We start from the raw sequence: 18,652 nt of genomic DNA, 5'->3' as shown, positions 1-18,652 counted from the left end.
CATCTGTTGTGAAAAAGCAAGAGAATTCCAGAAAAACACCTACTTCTGCTTTATTGACTATGCCAAAGCCTTTGACTGTGTGGATCACAACAAACTGGAAAAATTTTTCAAGAGATGGGAATACCATTTGCCTCCTGACAAATATGTATGCAGGTTAAGAAGGAACAATTAGAATCAGACACGGAACAGAGGACTGGTTCCAAATTGGGAAAGGAGTATCACAAGGCTGTATATTGTCACCCTGCTTATTTAACTTCTATGCAGATTACATCATGCAAAACGCCAAGCTGGATGAAGCATAAACTGGAATCAAGATTACCGGGAGAGATATCAATAACATCAGATACACAGATGACACCACCCATATGGCAGAAAGTGAAGAATAACTAATGAGCCTCTTGATGAAAGTGAAAGAGGAGAGTGAAAAAGCTGGCTTAAAACTCAACACTCAAAAAACAAAGATCATGCATCTGGTCTCATCACTTCATGGCAAGTAGATGGGGAAACAATGGAACCAGTGAGAGACTATTTTGGGGGGCTCCAAAATCACTGCAGATGGTGACTGAAGCCATGAAATTAAGATGCTTGGATCCTTGGAAGAAAAGCTATGACCAATCTAGACAGCATATTAAAAAGCAGAGACATTACTTTGCTGACAAAAGTCAAGGCTATGGTTTTTCCAGTAGTCGTGTATGGGTGTGAGAGTTGGACTATAAAGAAAGCTGAGTGCTGAAGAAACAATGCTTTTGAACTCTGCTGTTAGAAAAGACTCTTGACATTCCCTTGAACTGCAAGGAGATCCAACCAGTACATCCTAAAGGAAATCAGTCCTGAATATTCATTGGAAGGACTGATGCTGAAGCTGAAACTCCAATACTTTGGCCACCTGATGTGAAGAACTGACTCGGTGAAAAAGACCCTGATGCTGGGAAAGACTGAAGGTGGGAGGAGAAGGGGATGACAGAGGATGAGATGGTTGGATGGCATCACTGACTTGATGGACATGAGTTAGAGTAAGCTCAGGGAGTCAGTGATGGACTGTGAAGCCTGGGGTGCTGCAGTCCATGGAGTTGCAATGAGTCAGACATGACTGAGTGACTGAACTGAACTGAACAAACTATGTAGCTGAAAGCATCAGAAGAGGACACACTGGGTGGGCTTTTCTCAAGAAAGGAAGAGGAAGGATGTAAGGTGTACACCAAAAGAAAGGCATCAGACACCTGACTTGAAAGGACAGTTTTCACGTTGCCCCTTCAAAATGCTCTTGTCCTTTCAGAGTGTCCTTGACTTTTTCTCTCAGGAAGAAGAGAAATACAACGGAATTTGACTTACACTATTGTAAAAACTGGTAAAACAATTTTGATTCAGCCATTATTGTTACATCTGGTGATGATTCTCAACCCACAGGACACAAGGCCAGGAAGGAAGAATGAATATGAACTCAAGAAATGTAGGGGAAAATTGAAACACACAAAAAGATGGAACCTGCATCTTCCTTTCTTTCATTGGATCCTATGTCAGAATTTGTCTATCATCAACCCTAAAAATTTGCTGGAGAAATGTAACTCTTGTTACAAAGTCCCTCTTGAACTTGGCCCAGAAATTAGAGAAGCTAGAGGAATATGACCCTGAATGCTCGAGTTGTGAGCCTGGCCACTGCCATTGTCAACAAGGGGAAGCAGCAGTTTATAATCTACAACATGGTGCCTGACTACATCATTCTTCCAAGAGTAAAACATGGCTACTGTTTCAACTCAGATTTTCATTTTATGGTGATCAACCCTAACTTGCAACATGCAAAGTAAACAATTATGGGAAATGGAGTTTGGCTTGGCCAAGTTGACACATTTTAGTGCTATCACAGTCCAGCCCTTGTCAACTTGGCATCCATACACACTTCAACTAAAGAAAAGAGCAAAGCCATGCTTCAGCCTATCATGATGCAACTCTCCCATGTAAAAATCAGAACATGCTAACTCCCTTCATAAAAGAATGTACAATTCCCTTCATGCATCTTGGATGAGATGCTTATTTTTCTTCTCAGACCACTTTAACGTCTGGTAACTTGTACTCTGAAATAAAAATTAACCATTATTAGCATATGCTATATATTAATTAATAGGAAGGAATAAGGGGAAAGGAAGGTTGAAGAAAAATAGCTAATAAAATACAGATATATTGATATCAAAATAAGCAAAAATACTCATGATTATTACAACCCTGGAGTTTTCAACTGGAAAACCCTGGTGGTCATAACTGGTGTTTTCACCAATCTTCTTCTAATACCCATTTCATATTCTCATTGCTGTAAGCAAGTCCCTTAGCTGGGTTAATTTCCTTGCCTGATATAATGACCTAATTTTTCCTTTCTAGAGGGTCTGGACTATTAGCAGTTCTGTTTGTATGGGCTGTTATAGTTTTCCATTGATTTTGTTCACAGGACATAGGAATGTTACTGAACCAAACTTGGATCTGCTTGCCAGTATGCAATAAAGCCAATCTACTGACACCAGGTTGTGGTGAAGGACAGTGCAGCATTATTGCTCGGCACCAAGTAAGGAGTCCAGGTAGCTAGTGCTCAAAAGGCACAAACTCCCCAATGGCTTTCAAGGAAAGGTTTTTAAAGACAGGGTGAGGGAGTGGGGTGGTGGGTTGTTGGGTATGTGATCAGCTTGTGGACATTCTTCTGATTCATTTCTGGTGAGGTAATTGAGAGTGCACATCATCAATCTTCTGATTCCAACCATTCTGAGGTCTATGTGCTTGTGGGCAGCATGCAGTTAACTTCTTCCACCTGGTGATGATGGGGTTTCAGTATCTGTAAAACAGCTCAAAGGACTTGGCTCAGGATATTATCTATAGCCCTTGAAGAGGAACTAAATGTCCTTCACTTTGTTTAATGGTTGAAGTACTATTATTTTGTCTTGCTTGACTGGAACTCAGGGAAGGCATAGGAGGCCTTCTCTACAGATAAGAGACTAGCAAAGTACCTGGGGATGTCTCCCTAGGAAAGCCCCATCAGGTCCTGCTCAGGTATAGCAGTACTGAGAGGCATCCCTGGGAAACTCCTGCATTACAAATCCCCATTTTGTGTAGCAATGCCATTTTCTCTTGATGGTCAGGATCTACCACCTCTACCAGTACTCTAACCCCTCTTTTTTCCTATTCATTCAGTGACACCAAGGTAGCCAGATGGCAATCTCAACTACAAGTCCAGTGGAACCATTGTTGTATCCCCTCAGTGGAAGTGTTCATTCATTTGAACCAGGAGCGCCTAGTTCATAGGGACAGGAAGCAAGACTTATGCCAGTGGATTAGTGGATTAGTAGGGGAGTAATGAGAGGATTCACAGTCATTTTCACTCCTTGATTCCCCAACCTGTGAATCCAGACTACAGGAGAAACTGCCTCACATTTTGGATGCTGATTTAGAACATATACCACATCACAAAGGACATTGTCCTACTCTACAAAGTGTTGTCATCTAGCTGGTTCTGAAACGGAGTCATCAAAAGGCCCTTTCACTTGCTATTAGACCAGCTATTTCAAAGTGATGGGAAATATGGTCAGACCACTGAGTTTCATGAGTATCAGCCCATCATCACATTTAGTTTGGTTTGAAATTAGTTTTTTGGTCAGAAGCAAAGAATCAGACATGACGGAACTGAACTGAACTGAACTGATGCTATGTAGGATATCCTCATGGTATATATGGCAGTCTAAGTTCACAGATGATAGTTTTGGCAAAAGCACTGTGGACAAGGAAGAGAAAGCCACATTTAGAGTCAATGTCTATTCCTGTGAGGACAAAGCAATACCCTTTCTATAATGTATGTGGTCCAATATAAACAAAGTAAACCCAAATAACTTGTTAGTTAACCTGAGGTGAAACGCCTTATTTGAATCTCAGTGTTGGTTTCTGCTGTACTTGTGGTCACATTGAACTTGAATAGAGGTCCATGTTTCTGAGCCCATGCATAAACTTTATATTATTTGATATAGCCACTTTCCTCATGATCTCATCTGGCAAGGACAGGAATATCTGGGAAAAGTGACTGATTGACATCCACAGGTTGCATCATCTTATCCTCCTAATTATTAAATTTACATTCTGCTAATATTGCTTTTTGGTAAGGATTCATATTGGACAGAAATATCTTCATGCTCCATGATCATTTGCAGAGAGTTACATACATACCCCTTCTTCAGATCTCCTTATTACCTGTTTTGCATCCACATCCTTACCATGTTCCCAAACATCCAGGCAAAACATTAACCATTGTCCATTAACCAGGGTAAATGCATATTTCTTTTCACGTTTCATTTCAGGGAAAGTAAGCAATTGGGTACAGTGCTTGAAGTCTTGGCTACTGAGATTTCCCTTCATCACTATCCTTTTAGCAGCAACTTATTTTCTGATCTTGAACTCTAGAACAAGCTGATGCTTGACCATGGGTCACCAAACACTCATGTAATCAAAGGTAACTCTGATGAATTGAGTGTTGATTAACCCATTAAACCATAAAGTTGGAGGTGAACAATAGCATTTCATCAACAAATGATAGTGGTATAGCTGGGAAGTGGAAGATTTGCCTTGAGCAAGTCCTGAAGGGGCAAGCAATTTACACAAATGTGGTAAAAATGGGAAGCATATCTCCAGTTTCTGACACAGAACTACTAAAACCCTAGGAATTTTCTGAGTCGTAGGGGTGATAGAAACTTCTTTTGTTACTCATAGCAAGCCCCTTGAAACCATACCTGGGTTTATGCTAATGAGATGACTCTTGGCTAGACCCTAGATAGCTTCAGGATTGGAGCTGGTCACCAGAAAGACCAAGCCATTATTAGAGGTTTGGAACTTTCAGCCTCATGTACTAATCTCTAGGGATGGGAGAGGGGTTGGAGATTGATTTTAATCAGTCAATGGCCAATGACTTTATCAATGGTGTCCACATAATTAAATCTCCAAGTGTGCGTGCATGCAAAGTCACCTCAGTCATGTCCTACTCTTTGCGACCCTATGGACGGTAACCTGCCAGGTTCCTCTGTCCATGGGATTCTCCAGGAAGAATACTGGAGTAGGTTGCCATGCCCTCTTCCAGGGTGTCTTCTCGACTCAGGGATCAAATCCACTTCTCTTATGTTTCCATGAAAATCCCTAAACAACAGGATATGGAAAGCCTCTAGGTTTCCCAACATCAAAATACTGGGAAGGGCATGGAAGCTCCATGAAACTACCCCATATCTTAGCTTATGCATTTCTTCTACTTCACTATTCCTGAGTTGCATCATTTATAGTAAACCAGTAAATGTTTAAATGCTATTTTGATTTCCCACCTATTTGGGTCTTCAGAAAAATGTAAGATGATATGGAAGGCCCTTGCAATGTCTACTACATAGATCAAAGTGTCAATACTATAAAATAAAGATATATAACTGAAGGAAGAAGGTAGATAGCACGATCAAACATATGGCATAAAGGCCTTTGGGAGAGGAGCAGAATTGGTGTGTTGATAGCCTAGACTACTCACTTGAGATATGTAATCCAAGCTGGTATTATTTTGTTTCATCTTGTCAGCTGCTTAAGCCTATTCTTTAAATTTTCTAATTACATCTGTGGTTTGTGGGTGATATGAAGCATGAGATTGTTTTATATACCCCATGATTGGGTCCACTGATGGGTACTTGGGTCACAAATCTGAAGCCATTATTAGATGGATAGTGTTCAGGAAACCTGAACAGGAAACTAATGTGGTTTTGTGAAAGTGAAGTGAAAGTGGCTCAGTCGTGTCCTACTCTTTGCAACCCCATGGACTACCCATGGAATTCTCTAGGCCAGAATACTGGAGTGGGTAGCCTTTCCCTTCTCCAGGGGATCTTGCCAACCCAGGAATTGAACCGGGGTCTCCTGCATTGCAGGCGGATTCTTTACCAACTGAGCTATCAGGGAAGCCCATTGTGGTTTTGTAGGTCTAGGATAATGTGGCCAAGTCAGTGAAATATCTATAAATGGCTAGGCCAAACCCCAGAGAAAGTCTCTGCAGCAGTCAGGATCCAGTGAACCTATCCAGATGTGACCAGAGGCTCAATGTGATTAATCTGCTAAGAATGTCCCAGCCCATGGCTTGGAGAATCTGTCCTTAGGCAATGCTTTTAGTGTTGGCTAGGCTTTGGCAGGTGCAACAGCTTTTCTGTGCTGTTTCAGCATTTTCAAATGGCAGTGGCATCCAGGAGGCAAGCTATCGTAAATCTACCTGCTTTAGGATAGAAGACACTTCATTCTCAGGATTTAGCTGACAAGTATAGTCTGCTAGTTGATTATGCTTTCCCTCACCATTATTATAGGCTTTTCTAGTGAGCATCTATATGGGTAATACAAAGTTTATTAGGAGCAGAACTGATTTTTATTTAAATGTTTCTACCCCACAAGAAGCCTTCTTTTATATACCAGTCTGAGGCTTGATAGTGGCCTGATCAAATTTCCACACCATTAGCTATAACCTGAGTCACATAAATTTATGGTTTTCCATATGTCCCACTAAAATGGCCCTAACTGTAGCAATTCCCATCAGGGCTTGAGGGGAAAAGCTAGCAGAGATGCACATAGACAATATGTCAATACCAATAACACATTCATTTATGGGGGTCATAAAAACAGATTTGTAGAAGCTTTAAGGGATCCTGCCATTGTCAAAATTAAGCAAGGATCTTAATGGTGGTGGCTTTAGGCTCCAAATCAGAGGGTATTATCTACTTTTCCCTCACCTTGGTGCCTGTAATTGTGTGGCGAACAGTCATCTATGAAATGATACTTAGAAAGTCAAAGGGTTTAATTTTTCACCTCTCTACTAAATTTTAACCTTTGTGTAGGAATTCTGATCCCCCTGGTAACAGAGTGCCATTGACTTAACCCGAGTGTTATTTGTATTTGAAGGCTGAGAGGTCAGATTCTGGTTCAAGATAGCTATATAGGAAGATTCTGAACTTATCCTCCCACATGGACACAATGAGTCTGTAGCTACATATGGAACAATTTCCTCTGGGGAAAAAACTTAAAGGCTGGCTGAGTAATGACTATACATCAAGCAAGCAAGCAAGAAACCACATAAAAGTGGGTAGAAGAGACTGGGATATAATCTTGCCATAAAAGCCACCCCTCACATGTGTGCTAACATGGTAACCCATAACTGGCATGGAACTCAAAATCTGGAGCTTCTCCCTGAGCAGCAAAGGATTTGAGCACCACATTGGGCACCCAAACTTTTAAGACCTGTACCTAAGAGGTGAACCCCCAAACATTTAGCTTTAAAAATCAACAGAGATGTGATGGACCTAGAGACACATATCCATGAGACCTACAAGACTGTAGCAATGTGAGAAATGAATCTAAAAGGGCTTAAGTGTTTGTGCTCACTACCCTAGGGCTTAGATCAGAGGTAGGCAGTTGCATTCAGAGGCTAAGTGAAAGAGGTTTGTGTGTACTAAAGTATTGGCCTAAGGGTCAGGTATCTTATTTAACTCACATATCTAAGAGTCTGCTGGAATACTCTCTGGAAACAAGGACTGTAAGGAGCCATCTTTGTACTCTCCCTCTGCCTTACTGAGGAGCCTGATGGGCTACAATTCACAGGGTCACAAAGAGTTGGACACGATTGAGTGACTAATACTTTCACTTTCTGCCTTACCCTAGACAGCAGGTACCATCTTTTAATTTTTTTTTTCTATTTCTGGTGGAAACCATCTTTATGCTTCCTCTCTGCCTCATTACAACTGGTGGGAAACAGTTTCACACTCTCCCTCTGCCATGTTCCAGAGCACCAGTAACTCAGGGATGGAGTTTTACACAAATTTGCTGTCCTGATTTTTGTGGCTAGAGTATGCCCCTTTATTTCTTTGTTCTTGAGGCCAAGAGAAATTGTGTTCATGGATACCATGGAACTGTATGAACCAGAGAGACAGTTTTTAGTTTTTAGCAGTCTACCACCCAAAAGGCATTGCACAGACAGTAGCTGAAACATACCCTGGTATTTGAAAGAGGCTTATTTACTTATCCAGGAACTTTGGTCTCAGGGGAAAACTTTTGGTTTGACACACATTTAGTGCCCTTAGAAGTAATTTCAGGGAACAGAGGCCAGTGGAAACAATCTTTGCACTCTCTCTCTCTGCCTCGTTACAGCTCACTGGTATCTCCCAGGAAGGATCTTATATCGTTGCCTGGTGCCCAGATTCTTCAACTGCCACCAGAGAACGCCTGAACACAGCCTGGCTCTGGGTCCCACAGGATTTTAACCAACAGAAAAATAGTCTTTAAATAGTTAGCATCTCCAGGACACAACAAGAGGCAGCAGAGCCAGGAGCTCAGTCTCTGTGAAAGAAGCCTGTTAGCTAATCATCAAAGATGCAGACTGAGGGGCAAGCTTCTGCTGTTGCTGCTGCTGCTGCTGCTAAGTCGCTTCAGTTGTGTCTGACTCTGTGCGACCACATAGATGGCAGCCCACCAGGCTCCCCCATCCCTGGGATTCTCCAGGCAAGAACACTGGAGTGGTTTGCCATTTCCTTCTCCAATGCATGAAAATGAAAAGTGAAAGGGAAGTCGCTCAGTCGTGTCCGACTCTTAGCGACCCCATAGACTATAGCCTACCAGGCTCCTCCATCCATGCAATTTTCCAGGCAAGAGTACTGGAGTGGGGTGCCATTGCCTTCTCCAGGGCAAGCTTCTAACTAAGTACATGTCTGAGGCATGTCTTTAATCCTTTCCACAGACCTCAAAGAATGGGTGCTATCTTTACACTCTCCTGCTATGCTCAGGAGCAACACTATCTCCCATAGGGGCACTCTTATGCATGTCTGGGGCCCTGGTTTTTGTGGCCAGGGAAAAATGTGTTCCTGGGTCCCATGGGAGAGTGGCAATCAGAGAGACATTTCTTTACAAGCTAGCCCCCCAGAAGACTGCATAAACAATGGACAGAAATTCACCTCCAGTCTTTCTGTGAAAGAAGCTTCCTTGCTTGTTCTGGAGCATTGGCCTGAGATGTAAGCTTCACTTTTGACTCATACCTAGGAGTTTATGGAGCTGCTCTCAGGGAATGTAGGACATTGGATGCCATCTTTGTGTTCTCCCTCTTCCTTGCTAAAGCTTGCCAGTATCTCCCAGAAAAGAGCTTATACTTATCTGGAGACCCAATTGCTGAGACTGCTGCCCAGGTGACCCCTCCAAATTGCCTGGCTTTGGTGGCCAGAAGACTGTATTTATTTGCATACTTTAAATTTTACTGCCTGAGGGTCTGGATTCCAATCAGCCTGAATCTAGGTCCCAAATGAGATCCTACCTATTGGGACACTGACAAAAGGACACATGTGGCCATGTTCACAGCGGCATTATTCACAATATACATTAGCTCCAGTATGGAAAAATCTACATGCTCATTAATGAATGAATGGACAAAAAATATGGCATATGTATTATAATTCAGCCATAGGAAAGAATGAAATCTTGCATTTTATGAAAACAGATGATCCTTGATGGCATCAAGCTCAGTGAAAAAAGTCAGATAGAAAAATGCAAACAGAATGACCATCATCAAAAAGTCTACAAACAATAAATGCTGGAGAGGGTATGGAGAAAAGGGTACCCTCCTACACTGTTGGTGGGAATGTAAATTGGTATAATCACTATGTATAGCAGTATGGAGCTTCCTTAAAAAACTAAAAATACCACATGGCCCAGCAATCCCATTCCTGGGCATATATCTGAAGAAGACCATAATTTGAAAAGATACATGCACCCTAATGTTAATTGTAGTACTGTTTACAGTAAGCAAGTCATGGAAGCAACCTAAATGTCCATTGACAGACGGATGGATAAAGAACATGTGGTACATGTATACAATGGAATATTATTCAGTTATGAAAAGGATGAAAAAATATCATTTGCAGCAACATGGTGGACCTAGAGATTATCATACTAAGTGAAGTCAGTTAGAGAAAACAAATATCATATGATATCACTTGTATGTGGAATAAGAAAAAAATCATGCAAATGAACTTATTTACAAAGCAGAAACAGACTTACAGACTTAGAAAACAAGTTTATGGTTACCAAAGAGGAAAGGTGGGGAGGAAAGATAAGTTAGGAGTTTGAGATTAACATATACACACTACAATATATGAAATAGATAACCAACAATGGGTAAAAGGGATAAAAAATATAAATTTCAGTTTTAAAATAAATAAGTTATGGGGACATACAGCACAGTGACTATAGTTAATACTGTATTTCATATTTTAAAGTTGCTAAGAAAGTAAATGCTATCACAAGGAAAAAAAATTGTAACTATGTAAGGTGATAGATGTTAACTAGACATTGTGGTGATCATTTTACAAAGTATATAAACACCAAATCATTATATTTTACACAGGAAACTAATATAATGTTATATATCACTTAGACCTCAATTAAAAGAAAAACTATTTCTTTTGATGATATTAAGCTGCATGAGCTGTTTTTAAATTTTGGAGACTAAGCCCTTGTTGGCCACATCATTTGCAATTATTTTCTTTTATTCTATGGTTATCTTTTGTTTTGTTTATGGTTTCCTTTGCTATGCAAAAGCTTTTGAGTTTAATCGGGTCCTATTTGTTTATTTTTGTTTTTTAATTTCCATTATCCTGGGAGACAGATTGAAAAAGATATTGCTGCGATTTATGTCAGAGAGTGTTCTGCCTGTGTTTTCCTCTATGAGTTTTTAGTATCTGGTCTCATATTTAGGTCTTTAATCCATTTGAGGTTATTTTTGTGTATGATGTCAAAGAAAGTTCTAATTTCACTTTTTTTTTGCACGTAGCTGTCCAGTTTTCCCAGCACCATTTATTGAAGAGACTGTCTTTCCTCCATTGTATAGCCTTGCCTCCTTTGTTGTAGATTAACTGATCATAGGCATGTGGGTTTATTTCTGGGCTTTCTATCCTGTTCCATCAGAGAAGGCAATGGCACCCCACTCCAGTACTCTTGCCTGGAAAATCCCATGGATAGAGGAGCCTGGTGGGCTGCAGTTCATGGGGTCGCTAAGAGTCGGACACGACTGGGCGACTTCCCTTTCACTTTTCACTTTCATGCATTGGAGAAGGAAATGGCAACCCACTCCACTATTCTTGCCTGGAGAATCCCAGGGACGACGGAGCCTGGTGGGCTGCTGTCTATGGGGTCGCACAGAGTCGGACGCGACTGAAGTGGCTTAGCAGCATCCTGTTCCATTGATCTATATTTCTATTTTTATGCTAGTACCATACTGTTATAGTCATAAGACTATAGCTTTGTAGTATAGTTTGAAGTCAGGGAGCCTGATTCCTCCAGCTCTGCTTTTCTTTCTCAAGATTGTTTTGGCTATTTGGGGTCTTCTGTGTTTCTATACAAATTGTAAATGCTTTTCTGTGAAAAATGCCATTGGTAATTTGATGGTGATTGCATTAAATCTGCAGATTGCCTGGCATAGGACAGTGATTTTCACAATATTGATTCTTCGAATCCAAGACCATGGCATATCTTTCCATCTGTTTGTTTTGTTTTAATTACTTTCATCAGCGTCTTATAGTTTTTGGAGTACAGGTCTTTTATCTCCTTGAGGAGAAGTGAAGTCGCTCAGTCGTGTCCGACTCTTTTTGACCCCATGGACTGTAGCCTACCAAGCTCCTCTGTCCATGGGATTTTCCAGGCAATAGTACTGGTGTGGATTGCCATTTCCTTCTCCAGGGGATCTTCCCCACCCAGGGATCGAACCCGGGTCTCCCGCATTGTAGACAGACGCTTTACCGTCTGAGCCTCCAGGGAAGTCCTATCTCCTTAGGTGGGCTTATTCTTAGGTATGTTATTATTTTCAATGAAAGGGTAAATGGAATTGATTCCTGATTTTCTCTTTCTGATCTTTCATTGTTAGTGTATAGAAATAAAATAGATTTCTGTGTATTAATTTTGCAACCTGCAACTTAACCAAATTCACTGACAAGCTGTAGTGGTTTTCTTAGGATTTTTGTAATGATATTCTCCTTAGCATTTTCTTAGTATTATGTCATCCACAAACAGTGACAGTTTTCAGGTTTGGATTCCTTTTATTTATTTTTCTTCTCTGATTGCCATGGTTAGAACTTCCAAAACTATGTTGAATAAACAACTCAATAAAAAAATGGGCAGAAGACCTAAATAGACATTTTTCCAAAGAAGATATACAGATGGCCAAGAGGCACATGAAAAGATGTTCAACATTGCTATTAGAGAAATGCAAATCAAAACTTACAATGATATATCACCTCACACCGGTCAGAATGGCTATCAAAAAATCCACAAACATTAAAAGCTGGAAAGGATGTGGAGAGAAGGGAACCCTCCTACACAATTGGTAGGAATGTAAACTGGTGCAGCCACTCTGGACAACGGTATGGAGGTTCCTTAAGAAACTAAAATTAGAGCAATCATATGATCCTGCAATTCCACTCCTGGGCATATATCCAGAGAAAAACACAGTCTGAAAGGATACATGCATTCTGATGTTCATAGCAACACTATTTACAAGAGTCAAGACATGGAAGCAACCTAAATGTCCATCAACAGAAAAATGAATAAAGAAGTGGCATATATATACACAAGGGAATATTACCCAGCCACTGAAAAGGCTTAAATGATCATGGATGGACCTAGCAACTGACATACTGAGTGAAGTAAGTCTGACAGAAAATATGATATCGCTCATTAGAAAAATCTAAAAAATGACACAAACGAACTTATTTACAAAAGGAAACAGACTCACAGACTTTGAAAACAAACTTATGATTCTAGGGGTGGGAGGCAGGGAGGAGGGATAGTTAGGGAGTTTGGGATTGACATGTTGTTGTTGCTGTTTAGTCCCTAAGTTGTGTCCAACTCTTTTGTGACCCCATGGCCTGCAGCCTGTCAAGCTGCTCTGTCCATGGGATTTCCCAGGCAAGAATATTGGAGTGAGTTGTCATTTCCTTCCCCAGGGGATCTTCCTGACCCAGGGATCGAATCCATGTCTCCTGCATTGGCAGGTGAATTCTTTACGACTGAACCACCTGGGAAGCCTGGGATCAACATGTACACACTAGTGTATTTAAAATGGATAACCAACAAGGAACTACTACGTAGTACAGGGAACTCATCTCAATTTTATGTAACAGCCTAAATGGGAACATAATTTGAAAAAGAATAGATACATATATATGTATGGTTGAGTCATTTTTTATGCACTTGAAACTAACACATTGTTAATCAGTGATACTCCAATATAAAATAATAAGTTTAAAAAAATAGATAAATTCAGTCAAAAAGTATTTGTTTTAAAGAATAAAAAGAAAAAAAAACATAGCTGATAGGTTAGACAAAAAGCTTCTGGGCCTTTTCCTCTATTCCCAGGTCCACAGAGGGGTGGACCTGCATCAGTCACAGGGGCTGACAACATAGAGACCCAAGCAAGGCTACCTCCCTGGATTTGGCCACAAGTTCTCTGAAGCAGGAGAGGGAGAAGGAGCAGCGAGTGGGTGAGGCAACTGACTGGGGTGGACAGCTGCTTCCTGGCTGGGACTCTTAGGGGCATGCAGGGTGGGCCTGTTCAAGCAGAGCCCAGTCTGTCTGGGAGTGGGGGGTGGGGGAGCAACCAGAAGGTCACAGCTGCTGTTGCTGCTGCTGTTTGCATTCTGTTACCCTGGAGACAGCTGCCATAAAGGCACTATGAAGGACAGGGTTTGTAGTAAAGCACCCTACACTGTGCCACTCTCTCTTTATTAACTTTAGTCAGATTACCTCTGGAGAAATCTAATTAAGTTTCTAAGGTCTCTTTGGAGGCTGTTGGACAAAGCAATCTTGAAAGGTACTACACTTTTTTTTTCCTCTCTTGAAGTTTCAACAACTTGCTGACACCAGGGTGTTTATTGGCACCAGGAACATATTGTTCAAGTTACTCAGCTTGTGTGATGACTCCCACCACCATATCATTGCTGAGAGCCTTAAACAGTGGTTAAGATATTGCTTCCCTACCTTTCTTTGACCCTCTCTGTTGGGTCACTTATCTGACCAGTCAGGTGAGATCTGCTGGGGGATGATCTGGTGGTGGTCAGGCACTAAAGAGGACCAGAAACTGCCCTCAGAATGGAAAAGTTTATATTAAAATATGCTAACACCCTCCGAAGAATGCCTCATGGCTTCCTAAGGCATTCCCGAAGATCCATATGCATGACTAGCAAAGTGCCCCATGAGACATTTAGACTCTTGCAAATAATCCAATAGCAACCTTCTAATATGCCCTGCAGACTCCGTTAATAACTCCCAAAGGTACTGTGTAGAATCTTCAGGCTTTTTGAGTTCCAGGAGAGCATTGTGGTTAATTGACTTCTTGGCTCTCTAAGTTTGTCAGAAGCTCAGCTGAGCTGGAGAGAAAGCTGATCTGCCAGATGTCAGAGTAGCTGCTTAAGACAACATGCCAAAGTAAAAGTAACACTCAAGCCTTACTTAAATCACTTACTGCAATAAGAAAAGCAAAAGGCTAACCTGGGGAAAGTGCTGACCCCACTCTTTTCTGTTTTGCCCATGGACCAGTACCAGCATGAGATCAGATGGATGAACATAGACAAGGAGGTTGTCTTACTGTAGAGGGAGTGCTGAACAAAATGCTCCTGTGGTTTTAAGTTAGGCACCTAGGCTAGGAACACAGCTATGTGTGAGAGCATGGCCAGCTAAAGGAGGCTGACTGCTTGACAGCAACACCCTCCTGAGACTTTATTCTGTTAAGTAGTTAGAATAGGAAAAAGGAGTCCAGAATGGCGGTGGCTAAAAGACAAGAAAGGGAAAAGCCCGTAAAAATAGAACAAAGGAAAGTCTGAGGACCGGAGTGAGGATCTCAGGTAAAACAAACAGCACTCCTGGCTAGCCTAATTTACATAGGGCAGGCCCAAGGGGAGGAGAAAAAACATATAAAAAGAGGAGCCAAAATTGGGCTGCAGGCCTCTCTCTCTCCTCTTCTCATCTATTGGGTTGGCATACTTTAATGCCTCAAGGATGTATTTTCCTTTCAGTTCAGTTCAGTCATTCAGTAGTGTCCGACTCTTTGCAACCCCATGAACCGCAGCAGGCCAGGCCTCCCTGTCCATCACCAACTCCTGGAGTTCACCCAAACCCATGTCCATCAGGTTGGTGATGCCATCCAACCATCTCATCTTCTGTCGTCCCCTTCTCCTCCTGCCCTCAATCTTTCCTTTACTTTCTAAATAAAACTGAGTTGTATACGGAGATGTAACACTGGTCCATCGCTTCAAATTTTTGTTGCAACGAGACAGAACTGAGGAAATTACACACTCCCACAACAAATCTGTTAGCTGTACAACACGTCTGATGTAGGGAGAGAAGTTTTCACCCTCAAAGTGTGCAGGTTAAATCCTTTGTAATTGCCTATGGTGAGGCCTGAAAATCACATGTAAGTTTTTAAACCAGGAGCCAGATGCCTCCTTTTCATCATAAACTTTTAGTGGTAATTTTTGTAGTGGTTGGTCTAGTGGTCTACACCTTAACTTTTTCTTCCTTCCTTCCTTCTTTCTTTATTTCTTTTTTCCTGGCCATGAGGCATGCAGGATCTTAGTTCCCCAATCAGGGATCGAACCTGTACCCCCTATAGTGGAAGTGTGAAGTCTTAACCTCTAGGGAAGCTCTTCCATCTTAACTTTTCAATAACAGCTTCAGATTTTTATATTATTATTAACTTAATTCCAGTTAGATATAGAAACATTATTTTCATATAGCTTTATTCCCTTTACTCTACTTTGTGGTATTATTGCTATGTATGGGCTTCCCCGGGTGGCTTAGCGGTATCAATGCAGGAGACATGAATTTAATCCCTGGGTCTGGAAGATCCTCTGGAGAAGGAAATGGCAACCCACTCCAGTACTCTTACCTGGAGAATCCCATGGATGGAGGAGCCTGGTGGGCTACAGTCCATGGGGTCACAGAGTTTGAGACTATTTAGTGACTGAACAACAACAGCAATTCCTATATATGTTAACTATTCCTGTAAATGTTACAAACTCAGGAATACATTGCTATAATTATTACTTTATAAAATTTTATGTCTCTTGAAGACTCTTAGAGAAGGATAACAAATACATGTTTGTAGCTTTTATTATATTAACTTTCCTATTTATTGTAGCTGGTTCTCTTCATTTCTTCTTGTGGATTCAAGTTACCATCTAGAGTCATTTTCTTTGTCTAACACAGCTTTCCTCCCATCTACCTCCATTGGGCTGTTTTTGCTAAATATATTGCTTTTTTATGTGTTACAAGCTTCAAAATACATTATGTACATATTTTAATATAATTGCTTTTTAAATCAGTTAAGAAAGGAAAGGAGAATAAATATGATTATATACAGTCTTTTATAATTACATAGTTACTACTGCTCTTTGTGTGTGTGTGTATTCAAATTACAATCTGAGGTCACCCATTGTCAGCCTGAAGAACTTCCTTTAGCAGTCCCTGTAGGGTAGGTGTGCTAGCAACAAATTCTTTAAGCTTTTGTTTGTCTGGAATGTGCTTATTTCACCTTTATTCTTGAAAAATCACTTTGCTTGATTTGGGATTATTGGTTGACAGCCAGTCAATTCAGTTTGGTTGCTCAGTCGTCTCCAAATCTTTGTGACCTCATGGACTGCAGCATGCCAGGTATCCCTGTCCATCACCAAATCCCGGAGCTTGCTCAAACTTATGTTCATTGAATCGGTGATGCCATCCAACTATCTCATCCTCTGTAGTCCTCTTCTCCCACCCTCAATCTTTCCCAGCATCAGGGTTTTTTCAAATGAGTTAGTTCTTCACATCAGGTGGCCAAAATATTGGAATTTCAGCTTCAGCATCAGTCCTTCCAATGAATATTCAGGACTGATTTCCTTTAGGATGTACTGGTTGGATCTCCTTGCAGTCCAAGGGTCTCTTAAGAGTCTTCTACAGCACCACAGTTAAAAGCATCAACTCTTCAGTGCTCAGCTTTCTTTATAGTCCAACTCACATCCATACATGACTACTGGAAAAACCATAGCTTTGACGAGGAGGGCCTTTGTTGGCAAAGTAATGTCTCTGCTTTTTAATATGCTGTCTAGTTTGGTCATAGATTTTAATTCCAAAGATCAAGTGTCATTTATTTTCATGACTACAGCCACCATCTGCAGTAATTTTGGAGCCCAAGAAAATAAAATCTGTCACTGTTTCCATTGTTTACCAATCTATTTGCCATGAATTGATGGGACTAGATGCCATGATCTTAGTTTTCTGAATGTTGAGTTTTAAGCCAGCTTTTTCACTCACCTCTTTCACTGTGATAAAGAGACTCTTTAGCTCTTCTTTGCTTTCTGCCATACAGGTGATGTCATCTGTGTATCTGAAGTTACTGATGTTTCTCCCAGCAATCTTGATTCCAGCTTGTGCTTCATCCAGCCCGGCATTTCACTTGATGTATTCTGCATAGAAGTTAAATAAGCAGGGTGACAATATACAGCCTTGACATACTCCTTTCCCAATTTGGAACCAGTCTGTTGTTCCATGTCCAGTTCTAACTGTAGCTTCTTGACCTGCATACAGATTTGTCAGGAAGCAGATCTGGTGGTCTGATATTCCCATCTCTTGAAGAATTTTCCACAATTTGTTGTGATCCATGCAGTCAAAAGATTTGACGTAGTCAATAAAGCAGAAGTAGGTATCTTTCTGGAACTCTCTTGCTTTTTCAACGATCCAATGGATGTTGGCAATTTGATCTCTGGTTCCTCTGCCTTTTCTAAATCCAGCTTGAACATCTGGAAGTTCATGGTTCACGTACTGTTGAAGCCTGGCTTGGAGAATTTTGAGCATTACTTTGCTAGCGTGTGAGATGAGTGCAATTGTGCGGTAGTTTGAGCATTCTTTGGCATTGCCTTTCTTTGGAATTGGAATGAAAATTGACCTTTTCCAGTCCTATGGCCACTGCTGAGTTTTCCCAACTTGCTGGCATATTGAAGGTAACACTTTCACAACATCATCTTTTAGGATTTGAAATAGAGCAACTGGAATTCCATCACCTCCACTAGCTTTGTTGGTAGTGATGCTTCCTAACACTTGACTTCACATTCCAGGATGTCTGGCTCTAGGTGAGTGATCAGACTATCATGGTTATCTGGGTCATGAAGATCTTTTTTGTATAGTTCTTCTGTATATTCTTGCCACTGCTTCTTAAGATCTTCTGCTGTTAGGCCCATACCATTTCTGTCCTTTATTATGCCCATCTTTGTGTTCCCTTGGTATCTATAATTTTTTTGAAGAGATCTCTAGTCTTTCCCCATTCTATTGTTTTCCTCTATTTCTTTGCATTGATCACTGAGGAAGGCTTTCTTATCTCTCCTTGATATTCTTTGGAACTCAGCATTCAAATGGGTATATCTTTCCTTTTCTCCTTTGCCTTTTGCTTCTCTTCTTCTGTTTGATATTTTAGAAATATCAATAGCATCAGATAGACAGATGACACCACCCTTTTGGCAGAAAGTGAGGAAGAACTAAAGAACCTCTTAGCTATTTGTAAGGCCTCCTCAGACAACCATTTTGCCTTTTTGCATTTCTTTTCTTGAGAATGGTCTTG

This window comes from Bubalus bubalis, chromosome X, assembly GCF_019923935.1.
Source record: "Bubalus bubalis isolate 160015118507 breed Murrah chromosome X, NDDB_SH_1, whole genome shotgun sequence".
Lineage (NCBI taxonomy): Eukaryota > Metazoa > Chordata > Mammalia > Artiodactyla > Bovidae > Bubalus > Bubalus bubalis.
This window is presented reverse-complemented; position numbering follows the sequence as displayed.